Here is a 12,098-nt window from a genome sequence, read left to right as displayed (position 1 = left end):
ATCTTTCTAATATAGGGATTACTTTCAGGTCATTATACTAGTTTTATTAGAGAGTATCCATATATATTTATTTTTCTACTGGCTACTGCTGTTTTCTTTTTGGCATCTTTTTCTGTCTCTCGTTTTGAGAGCTTTACTAACAATAGTAAATTTAGGGATTGTTCTTACATTTTTCAAGTCTAATAAAAGTTAAGTTTTAAAATATATTATTAAACTTCCACTGTCCTATATCCCGTATTTAGCACACTCCATTCTCTTTTTCTTTTTGCCTGTTTCATCTATTAGGGTTATCCCCTCTAGGAGTGTTTGCTATTACCTAGCTAATTTCTTGCTTTTTTTTTTTTGTCAATTCTTAACTCTCATCCATAAATACTTTCTCCTGACCCTCTGCCCTTGACAATGTAGCCCCACTCAAAACATACACCACAAGGGGGTTTATCTCCAACCGCGGCACAGTAAGTAAACCCACTACCTACAAAGATGTTCCTGTTAGGCTGAATGTTGCTAGAGTAAGTCTCACACGTTGTCTTTCTCCATTACAAGTTCATACTACGCTCATACAGTGCAGCCCGCTTCCTTGCTTAACAATCATAAATTTTCTGTCTCATTAGTACATGCCCTCACGATATCAGCCTGCTCTTTGATACTTTCAACTTCTCCTTCGCCCCTGTTTGTGACCATCCCCCATACTAACCTTACAGCTGATACCTTTGCAAGCTATGTTGCTGACTGAAGAATAATCAATTAAGGAAATTACTCCCCCTCTTCATACGCTTCTCTGTCAACCTGATTTTAACTTTGCCTCTCCTACCTTTCAGGCCTTTTCCCCAGGTACTTAAGAGGTGTCTGCTTTTCTTCTTTTCTTTCATATCACCACTTGTCACCTTGTTCCCATTCCCTCGCACGTTATCCAATCACTCTCCCATGGCCCTGTGCCATCTTTAAAACATAAATTCAACTGCTCTCTTTCCTCTGGCATTGTCCCTACTCCCTTCAAACATGCTATTGTTGTTCCCCTCCTACAAAAGTCGTCTCTTGACCTGTCTTCCCCACCTAACTAGCTTCCCATAGCTCTGCTTCCTTTTTTCTCAAAGCTTCTGGAACAATTTGTCTGAAACAGTTTTTCAACTCTAACTGCTTCCTCAACCCTTTCAATCTGTTTTTCACCCCCTCCATTCTATTGAGAATACTCTGCCTATTGATCTAATCATGCCTACATCCATAGGCCTCTACACCATGCTAATTCTTCCAGACCTCTCTGCTGCCTATGACACTGTTGATCACGCTCTCCTTCTCCAAACTCTTCACGTCCTTAGGCTTCGTAATGCTGACTTTTGGTTCTCGTTCTATCCTTTAGTGTTTCCTTTACTGGTAGCACATCCTCCTCTCTTTTTGTCTAGCTTGGACTACCCCAAAGCTCTCTCCTTGCTCCCTTTTTGTTTTCTCTCTGTATTCTCTCGTTCTTAGCAAACTTATTATTTCTTTTGGATTCTGCTACTACCTATATGCCAGTGACACCCTACCAGGATTACTAAGTGATCCAGCACGCAGAATAATATCACACTTTGTACTAAGGATAACGTATAACCGGACCTTCGAGTGGCCGGACTTAACGTATCAAAGAATAGTCAGAATACTTTCCAAAGTCAGGGATACAGAACGAGATACAACGATGAGGAAAAGCCAAAAGTCAAGGATACCAGAAATCAGGGAAGTCAAACGAAGCCAAAGTCAAATACCAGAAATATATTAATCAGGAACACTCTCTCAGATAACCAGCTAAGGGAAACCATGACAGGGCATTGGCCAAATGCTATTTTGAGTTTAAATATCCCTCCTTAGGCTGTAATTGGCTGTGTCTGACCTCTGACCCCAAAACGTGCGTGCGCGTCTATGACGTGACGCCGCACGCATGTCGGCGCCATCTTTGACGTGGGCGAAGGTAGGTTTCGTATAAAAGCCCGGTCCGCAGTGGCCCGCGCTCCTAGGAGCATCGCACCCACTGGGGACCAAAAAGGAGGGAGACCGGACAGCTACCCACCGAGCCCAATGTAAGTTTAGATTATGTCTGACAGTGTGGCTGCTCTGTTTGAGTGCAGCCACGCGGTCAGACATGCCGGGAGCTATGACACACCCCAACATACCTCTCACCCTAACCTCTCTCCCACTGTCCTAGAACAAGACTCCAGTTGCCTCTATTCCATCTCTGATTAGATGTCCTCCCCCAGTGGCGTACACACAACCCATGGGGCCCCGGTGCGAAAACTGATCCGTGGGCCCCTCCGCGTGCGCGCTTACGCTGCGCGGGCAGGGGCCGCAGCACATGGCGGCGGGCACCGGGTCGCAGGGCTGCGACCTGTGTGACCGCGGTATGTACGCCAGTGCATGCATAAACACATACACTTTAAAGGACCACTCTAGTGCCAGGAAAGCATACTCGTTTTCCTGGCACTAGAGTGCCCTGAGGGTGCCCCCACCCTCAGGGTCCCCCTCCCGCCCGGCTCTGGAAAGGGGAAAAGGGGTAAAACTTACCTTTTTCCAGCGCTGGGCGGAGAGCTCTCCTCCTCCTCTCCGCCTCCGTTCCTCCCCGTCGGCTGAATGCGCACGCGCGGCAAGAGCTGCGCGCGCATTCAGCCGGTCACATAGGAAAGCATTCATAATGCTTTCCTATGGACGCTTGCGTGCTCTCACTGTGATTTTCACAGTGAGAATCACGCAAGCGCCTCTAGCGGCTGTCAGTGAGACAGCCACTAGAGGAAAAAGGGGAAGGCTTAACTAATTGATAAACATAGCAGTTTCTCTGAAACTGCTATGTTTATAAAAAAATTAGTTAACCCTAGCTGGACCTGGCACCCATACCACTTCATTAAGCTGAAGTGGTCTGGGTGCCTAGAGTGGTCCTTTAAGGACCACTACAGACACCCAGATCACATCAGCTCAATGAAGTGGTCTGGGTGCCAGGTCTCTAGTTTTAACCCTGCAGCTGAAAACATAGCCGTTTCAGAGAAACGGCTATGTTTCACTGAGGGTTAATCCAGCCTCTAGTGGCTGTCTCATTGACAGCCGCTAGAGGATTTTCTGCGATTCTCACTGTGAAAATCACAGTGAGAAGACGCTGAACGTCCATAGGAAAGCATTGAATAATGCTTTCCTATGGGCGGTTTGAATGCGCGCGTGGCTCTTGCCACGCATGCGTATTCGGAGCTGAGAGGCGGAGAGATTCCCAGCGCCAAGGGAGTCCGGCGCTGGAGAAAGGTAAGTGCTTAAGACACACACACACACACACTCTCATGAACAGACGCACACATTTACTGACAGACACACACTCAGTGACAGACATACATACACACTCACTAACCGATGCACACAAACATACTCAGTAACAGACACACACACTAACACACACTCTAACACACACACACACTAACATACACTCACACACACACTCTAAGACTAACACACATATACGCTAACACACACTCACACACACTAACATACACTCACACTCACAAACACACACTAACATACACTCACACACACTAACACACTCACTAACACACACTCACACTCTAACACACACTCACACACTAACACTCACAAACACAAACTAACATACACTCACACACACTAACATACACTCACACACACTAACATACACTAACATACACTCACACTCACAAACACACACTAACATACACTCACACACACTAACTCACACTCACACACAAACACACTCACTAACACACACTCACACTCTAACACACACTCACACACACTCACACACACTAACATACACTCACACACACTAACATACACTCACACACACAAACACACACTCGCTAACACTAACATACACTCACACTCACAAACACACACTAACATACACTCACTAACACTAACATACACTCACACTCACAAACACACACTCACTAACATACACTCACACTCACAAACACACACACACTCACACTCTAACACACACTCACTAACACTAACATACACTCACACTCACAAACACACACTAACACTAACACACACTCACTAACACTAACATACACTCACACTCACAAACACACACTCACACTCTAACACACACTCACTAACACTAACATACACTCACAAACACACACTAACATACACTCACACTCTAACACACACTCACTAACACTAACACTCACAAACACATTTTTTTTTTAAATCCCCCCAGCCTCCTTACCTGTGGGAGAGCTGAGGGGATTCCCTGGGGTCCAGTGGTGCTGCTGGGCTCCTGGGGGGCCGGTCACCCGGTGGGCTGGCAGGCTGGCGGGCGCGCGAGGGAGCACTGTCTCCTGAGTGCTTCCTCTTCAGCTCCCTCGCGCGCCGCGTACTGATGCCGGAGCCGGAAGATGACGTCATCTTCCGGCTCCGGTATCAGTGCGGTGCGCGAGGGAGCTGAAGAGGAAGCACCCAGGAGACAGTGCTCCCTTGCGCGCCCGCAGTACCGGCCAGCCGGATGACAGCAGGGCCAGCCTCGGGGGGCCCGGAGGTGGCCGGCTCCTGGGCCCCCCAGGAGAAGAGGCTGGCCCAGTGACATACATACCGGGTCGCAGGGCGGCCGGGCCCCCTAGTGGGCCGGGCCCGGTCGCAGCCGCGACCCCTGCGACCCCGGTATGTACGCCACTGTCCTCCCCCTTTCTAAAGCTCACTCTGTCTAAAAGCGAACTCCACATCTTCCCTCCTTATAATAATAATGCTCCCGTGTCGCACGTCCTGAAAGTTGATGGTACAAGCATTAGCCTGTCCTTGCAAACTCGCTTCCTTGGTGTTATTTTTAATCCTGGCTTCAATTTTGCACCTCATATCTGGTCTGCCACCAAATCCTCTCTTAAAACATTGCTCACATCTGCCCCTTTCTTATGCACGATGCTACTAAGGAGCTGGTTCATGCTCTTGTATTTTCTTACATTAATTACTGTAATTAACTCTTGGCTACAAACTCTCAACATCTCGACCCCCTGCTACTTCTCTTCACTAATTCATAGTGACCTTTATCAGCCACTCTGCTGGTGACCTTCTCCTCTCTGCTGCTCGTACCCATACTGCTAACTTGTTTATAGAACTTCTTTTGGGCAGCTACATTCTTATGGAACATCCTTAACCCCATCAGACTCTCCCCTACTATTCAGTCCTTAAAAACCCACCTCTTCTGATTAGTTTATGGACTCCCATGGTAACCGTCATTAATATCCCAACTTAATTAGCGGATCCATTCTCCAGTTCACTCTTATCTTCTAGTTCTGTTACTTTTCCACCCTGTCACTTGTTTCCTATCCCCCACGCTGCTCTTAATATTGTGGATTTATACCCCATCTCGCCCATCTCGTTTGAGCAGGGTCCTCATCAACCTATTTTTTTCTGTCAAAATTTTTAATAGTTTGTCTACTTTGTTAAAATCTCCTTATACTAACACTGTAGGCACTATAACAGCTTAATCTTTTTGGACTTGTTATAGTGCCCTAAATATGTTCCCTTTTGTCCAGTGTCCTAAATTATTGTGGTTGTTTTGTATAAGAGCTTGAAAGCGTTCCTTCTAGAGAAGCCTTCTGTATCAGAGACTTGGGAATCATACATACCAGCTCTCATTCTCAAACATACCCTGACCTCAGAACACATGAATAAGACTTTTAGTGTGTGGCGATTTGTGAGTAGTGAGCTATCAATGAATCACATCTTGTAAATGCTCACACCACACATGATAATATTTAATAATTTTCTATGAGATTAATTTTATTGGCAGATCGCGGCAAGAGACGAGCATTAGCATTGGGCTCACAATGCACTGACGTTATGGCGAAAAAAAAGCAAGCAGATTAAAGTACTGCAAGGGGATTCTGACAGCGGAATTATGCTAAGTAGGTTCTTTATTTTAATAATTTTTAATCAGTTAAGGAATTACAGGACTAATACAGAATAAAATAGTTACAAATTACTTACTACAAATACACAGTATAGTGTTCTACAACTTTATTGTAAAGCACTGCAGAATAAGTTGGAACTATATAATGCCAGTAATAATAATAAAGTGACACTATGAGTACCCAGTCCACTTTAGCTCATTGAAGTGGTCTGGGTGCAGTGTCCCTATTGCCCTTAGTCCTGCAATGAAAAACACTACAGTTTTAGAGATACTGCAATGTTTACATTGCAAGACTAAGACAGCCTCTAGTGGCTGTCTATCATACAGCCACTAGATGTGCTTCCTGCTTGCTAGACTACTTTTGGTCGCCTAACTGACATTGGACGTGCTCACGCTCTTCATGAGGACATTTAGTGTCAGTGGAAACCTCATAGGAAAGCACTAATTCAATGCTTTCCTATGGAGAGAGCCTTATGCGCTCACGGAACTCACCACATAGGTGTATTAGGCCCCCCTGTTTGGTGATGTCGGAGGTGGCGAAGCACAGTCCCAGGGCCGAGGGACATCAGTGCTGGTTCAGGTAAGTAAATAAAAGGTTTTAAACCCTTTATTGGCCTAGGGGCGCGAGGGAGGTGGGAGTCAGACGGTACTATAGTGTTAGGAATAAAGGTTTGCATTCCTAACACTATAGTATCCCTTTAGCTGTTTTCTTTTAGGCATTAAAGAAGAACATAAGGCATATCCATCAATGACATTTAGAGGGCTGTACTAGTAAAGGTATAATGATGAATAGGCTTCATAAAATTGGCAAATATGATTTACTCCTGTTTTTTTGTGTTTACAAATTATTTAGAGGTATACCTACCACCACAGCATCACGATATACATGATTGACATATTTGCCAATTAATCTTATTTAAAGGGAAAAGAAAATTGTGGCAGAAATGTAAGGGTTATAAAGTGTGGGGCAATTGTTTGATTATAGTATACATGATAAAAGCAAGGCATATAGGACTGTGTCACTGAGGCTGTCGTTTAGATTAGTTAGACAATGTTATGGCAAAATGCTACCGATTCAAAATTGTATTTATTTAAAATATTGTTTTCTCATCTCTAATATCAGTATTATGTAACAGAGTTTTGAGATTTATCCTGCCCATAAAAAAAGTCAAGAAACATACTAAATATTAAAAATTGTGCCATCTACATAATAAGAAAAATAAATTGACACATTTCTCTCCAGAAAAAGACAAAAAAAAAAAAAAAAGAAAAAAAATATAATAGTGGTGATTTATTTGCAAATTAGTTTCTAAGGTTAAGAGTTATGTGACAATGCTCTGAACTACTAACAACAAATAATTCACAAAAATATATACAAATATACTTATGTATAGCAAAATAGCTAACTCCTAATGTAAATCTTGATAACCCCCAACAGAGAGATTATATTAACAATTAAGGTATTCTCTTTTTCAATCATATATGTCGATAAGATATTAGCGTGCAATATATTATCAATATTGGCTATAAATACGTACCTTTGTTGATTATAGACGTCATGTAAATCTGTTCTGCATAAAAATCCTCCAATTCATCCTTTTATAGTTTGCCACAAACATTCAGTTTTCAAGGAAATACCCAATTTAATAGAAGGGTTTCATATTACTCTCACTGCTTAGATTATATTTTACTAAAAGTCTTGGGTTCCCTCTATTATAGTATACATTTTTTACATACCATATTCATTTCTGAGAATACAAAAAATGTTCTCATCACACGAAGATATTATTTTAGGAGTTTGGTGTCGAGATAATTTTGTTGTTTCTTATCAAAATTATTTTTAAAGGAAACATTAACTTTAATGGTAATAGCATCATTGAATAGAACAATTGAATAAAACATTGAAAATCACCTATAATGTATGTTAAAATATCAACATATTTTCATGTGATGATCCATTTGATTCTATATGTATATATAAAAATAGCAAATTATATTACAATCCAGTTCAGTCCACTCACAACAAGTATCCAAAAGAACAGAGGTGGCAAATAAGGATCACATGATAATATAGCAGGTGTGATTACAGAAGAACTAATAATGTAGAAGCACCAGAATTGGTACTTAGGAGAGCAGAATGAAACAGTACGATACAGGAAAGAAATTAGTAGAAGCAGTAAACATTGAATTACAGAGGGAATGAGAGGAAAGGAAGGTATACCCAAGACAGGGAGGAACAAGGAGAGGAGGTAGAGGAGTTGGAGGTAGAAGAACACTCCAGCTGCATACTGGGAAGCAGACATATTTGTACATACCTGGCGGTTAGTCAAGGAACCAGAGAGGAAGTGGCCAGTCAACAAATAAGATGCTTTGGAGGGCACCATAAAGTTCCACCATAAAGAAAATTACAAAATAATAGCGCACTCGAAGTTCATGCAAAAACGGTGTAATGTATTGTAAAAAGAGTTGTAAACTACTAGAGCTTTGACATGCAATACAGATATAAAAAAAAAATACTTCAAGGCTAATGGAATTCTGAATCCAACATCTGAACACAGTTCAATCCAGAGGACCCTCATATTTCCTAAGTTTGCAAAATAGTTTTTATGCATATATATTTTTTGGAGGATGCAGTCGGGTCACCTCAATACCAGCACCTGCCAGACAGCTGAGTGACAACACATGAATATATCTTCATAAAGAAAATTATACCATAACACACTATTCTTACCCATAAGGTTACATTGTTTTCAGTAGATGTGGGCAGGATAAAAAAGTTCAGATCTTCTGAACCACTTTGTCAATATTTTTTTAAAACTTTTTTCAGGTTGGTAGAAGTAAGTTCATGCTGGTGTTGCTTTTTGGCGATACTAGTGACTACTCACCTCCTGCCACATCAATGACAGTGGAAGTTGTCTTAAATCTAGTTTGTATACTAGCACATGGTTAATTAATGCTAATAGAAATGTTGTTGGTACTGGTACTGGGTGAGCTACTTGTGCCAGTGGTTACAGGCACAGCAGATGTTTCATTTGTCTCCATTGGAAGTGATGATTCTTCAGCAGATACAAATGGACTTTGGGAAGGTGGAGAAGATGCAGGAGATGAGTACACACTAGCTACCGAAGAAAATACTGGACTTCTGCTTGTCCTCTCTTTTCTCTTGATTCCTCTGGCTCATCATAATCATAGTCGAGTAGCTTCTCGGCCAGAGGTAAAAGTGCTAAGTCTGCGTTGGTGGGGAAAACAGAATTCATCACAGTCACCAGACATTGGGAATACTACTTTGGTACTCTGTGCTAAGTCTTTATTAAAGAGTGACTCTGTTGCCCCCCCACAAATTAGTCTCTTTTTCTTTTTGGGGGGAAGGAGGGCACCAAAAAGATATAGCGCTTGAACTAGTTGTGGTGGAAGGAACCGCACTGGTAGCGGCTACACATGTTGTTGAAGCATGAACAAGATGGGAAAAAAACAATTGCCTCCTGGATGTTGATTCAGAGGCAATTCATGGAGAACAGGACCTATTCCCCTACCCCCAGTTTCACCTTTGAATTAGTACGTATGTGTATTAGGTAAACCAACATAACTTTATTAAAAAAAAATAGTTGACTGTGTTGCAGAATTAGTTAGTGGTATGTGAGTTAAATGCCATAAGATTATTGTGTGTTTTATGTTAAAGGACCACTATAGGCACCCAGACCACTTCATCTCAATGAAGGGGTCTGGGTGCCAGGTCCCCCTAGTCTTAACCCTGCAGCTGTAAACATAGCAGTTTCAGAGAAACTGCTATGTTTATATTGAGGGTTAATCCAGCCTCTAGTGGCTGTCTCCCTGACAGCCACTATAGGCCGCTTCCGTGATTCTCAATAAGAAAATTGCATTGAACTCACACAGAGTGAGTTCAGATCCCCATAGAAAAGCATTGAGTAATGCTTTCCTATGGGCGGTTTGAATGCGGCTCTGGCCGTGCATGCGCATTCAGCTTGATTCGGGAGCTGACGTCGGCAGGGGGAGGAGAGTCCAGCCTGGCGCTGGATTAATGTAAGTGACTGTAGGGGTTTTAACCCCTTCAGCCCAGCAGGAGTTGGGCCCTGGGGTTAATAGGGGACCTAATAACTCTATAGTGCCAGAAAAATTAGTTTGCTTTCCTGGCAATATAGGGCTCATTTAAGAAACACTGCACAGTGCTCACACACTTGCACAGTACATACTGGACTGAATACAATCAGAAAAAAATTAAAATGGGATTTTTTTTGTCCAAACAGTTAAACAAAAAATGTAGCAACTGTGTATTGGCTGTATATTGGTAATCTAATCTCACAAGATCTCTCTTCAAGATCAATGACAAAATATCTGCCAAGCTCATATCCCCCACCCAAAGATGTTTCAAGTGCCTCAAGCAGTAGCTGCTATTTAGATACAGCAGAAAGCTAAACCAAGTCTCCCACTAGAATTATTGACCCAGGCTATCTCCCACTCCCACACAGGGTCACTGCTAGTCTGTCTCCCATAATAGTTGAAGTCAAGGTGTCTAGAATAATCCCGGGATCAGGATACCGGGAAATTTCCCTAATAGGCCATCGGCCCTGGGCCGCTTTGTGCTGTTGCCCTCCCACAGGTCGCGGTCGATCGTGTGTTCCTGTGATCCCCCTGGCTGCCACAAGAGCGCAAAGCATTCTACCATGCCGTCCACCAGATATACTTATGGAGTCATATCTGGTGGCTGTGCGGCAGCGCTAGAGTGCCCAGAGTGGCTGGCTGCATGCAGAGAAGGTCAGCCACCCCCCATCCCATGCTGCTCACAGTGTCAGAAGAGCGTGTGGCCTACTTGAGCAGAGAAGATAGTGCAGGGCTGGACTGAAAAATGGCTTAAAGTAGGGGAACTTTCCTGTAGTGTAGTGTATTAAATGGGAAGGGGGGTGGTAGGAGGGAAGTGTGTTAGAGTGGTGGGAGTGAGTGAGTTGGGCAGTGTATTATATTGGGGGGAGGGTGGGGAGGCAGTCTATTAATATACAGTGGTGGGAGTGATCTATGACCGAGAGCCCGACACCAGGAGGGGGCCAGGTGGCTTGCCCTCTATGTATGGGTGTCCGCAGAGGGTGGGCAAGGGAGGGCGCTTGCCCCCCCCCTGGATTTTTGTACTTGCCCTTTCAAAAGGGCGGACTTAGTCGGCTCTCGCCTTGTGTCCCCTCCACTCACTCTGCCCATGTGGAGTAAGCACTGTGCCTCCAGTCTGCAGCTCCGCCAGTGGTGCAGAGCTGCAGACTGAAGTTAGTGTCTCGCAATCTCAATCAGAGCGTTGCCGTGGGTTATCACGGCAGCGCTCTGACACTTCCAAAGCTCGCAAGACACCTATCACGTGGTCTGCACCCAGCGGAGCTGCAGACCAGATAGCTATGCCACCGGACCACCAGGGAAGTTATTGCAGGGGAAAAAAAAGGTACATTGTCCCCTCCACAAAGCCCCCTCTCCAGACATTACTCACTACCCCCCACACACACACTGCCCCATCACACAATGCCCCCCACCACACACTGCACCCCACCACACACTGCCCACCATCACACACTACCTCCCACACACACACACCACCCAAACACACACTGCACCCCATCACACACTGTCCCCCTCCACACACACTGCACCCCACCACACACTGCCCCCATTACACACTGCCCTGCACCCATCACACACTACCCCCACACAAACTGCCCCATTACACAAACACTGGCCCCATCACACACTGCACCCCACCACACACTGCCCCATCACACACTACCCCCTCTCCATACACTGCCCTATCACACACTACACCCCCAAACACACTGCCCACTCTCCACACACTGCCCCATCACACACTACCCCACACACACTCTGCCCCCTCTCCACACACTTCCCCCACCACACACTGCCTCCTCTCCACACTGCCCCATCACACACTACCCCTCCCCCCACACTGCCCCACCACACACTGCCCCATTTTACAAACACTGCCCCACCACACACTAAACCCAAACACACTGCCCCCTCTCCACACACTGCCACCCACCACACACTGCCTCCTCTCCACACTGCCCCCTCTACATACACTGCCTCGTCACACACTACCCCCACACACACTGCCCTTACCACACATTGCCCCCTCTCCACACACTGCCCCCTCTCACAAACACTGCCCCCTCTCCACAAACTGCCCCATCAC

This window comes from Pelobates fuscus, chromosome 8 (assembly GCF_036172605.1).
Source record: "Pelobates fuscus isolate aPelFus1 chromosome 8, aPelFus1.pri, whole genome shotgun sequence".
In the NCBI taxonomy this organism is placed as follows: Eukaryota; Metazoa; Chordata; class Amphibia; order Anura; family Pelobatidae; genus Pelobates; species Pelobates fuscus.
This window is presented reverse-complemented; position numbering follows the sequence as displayed.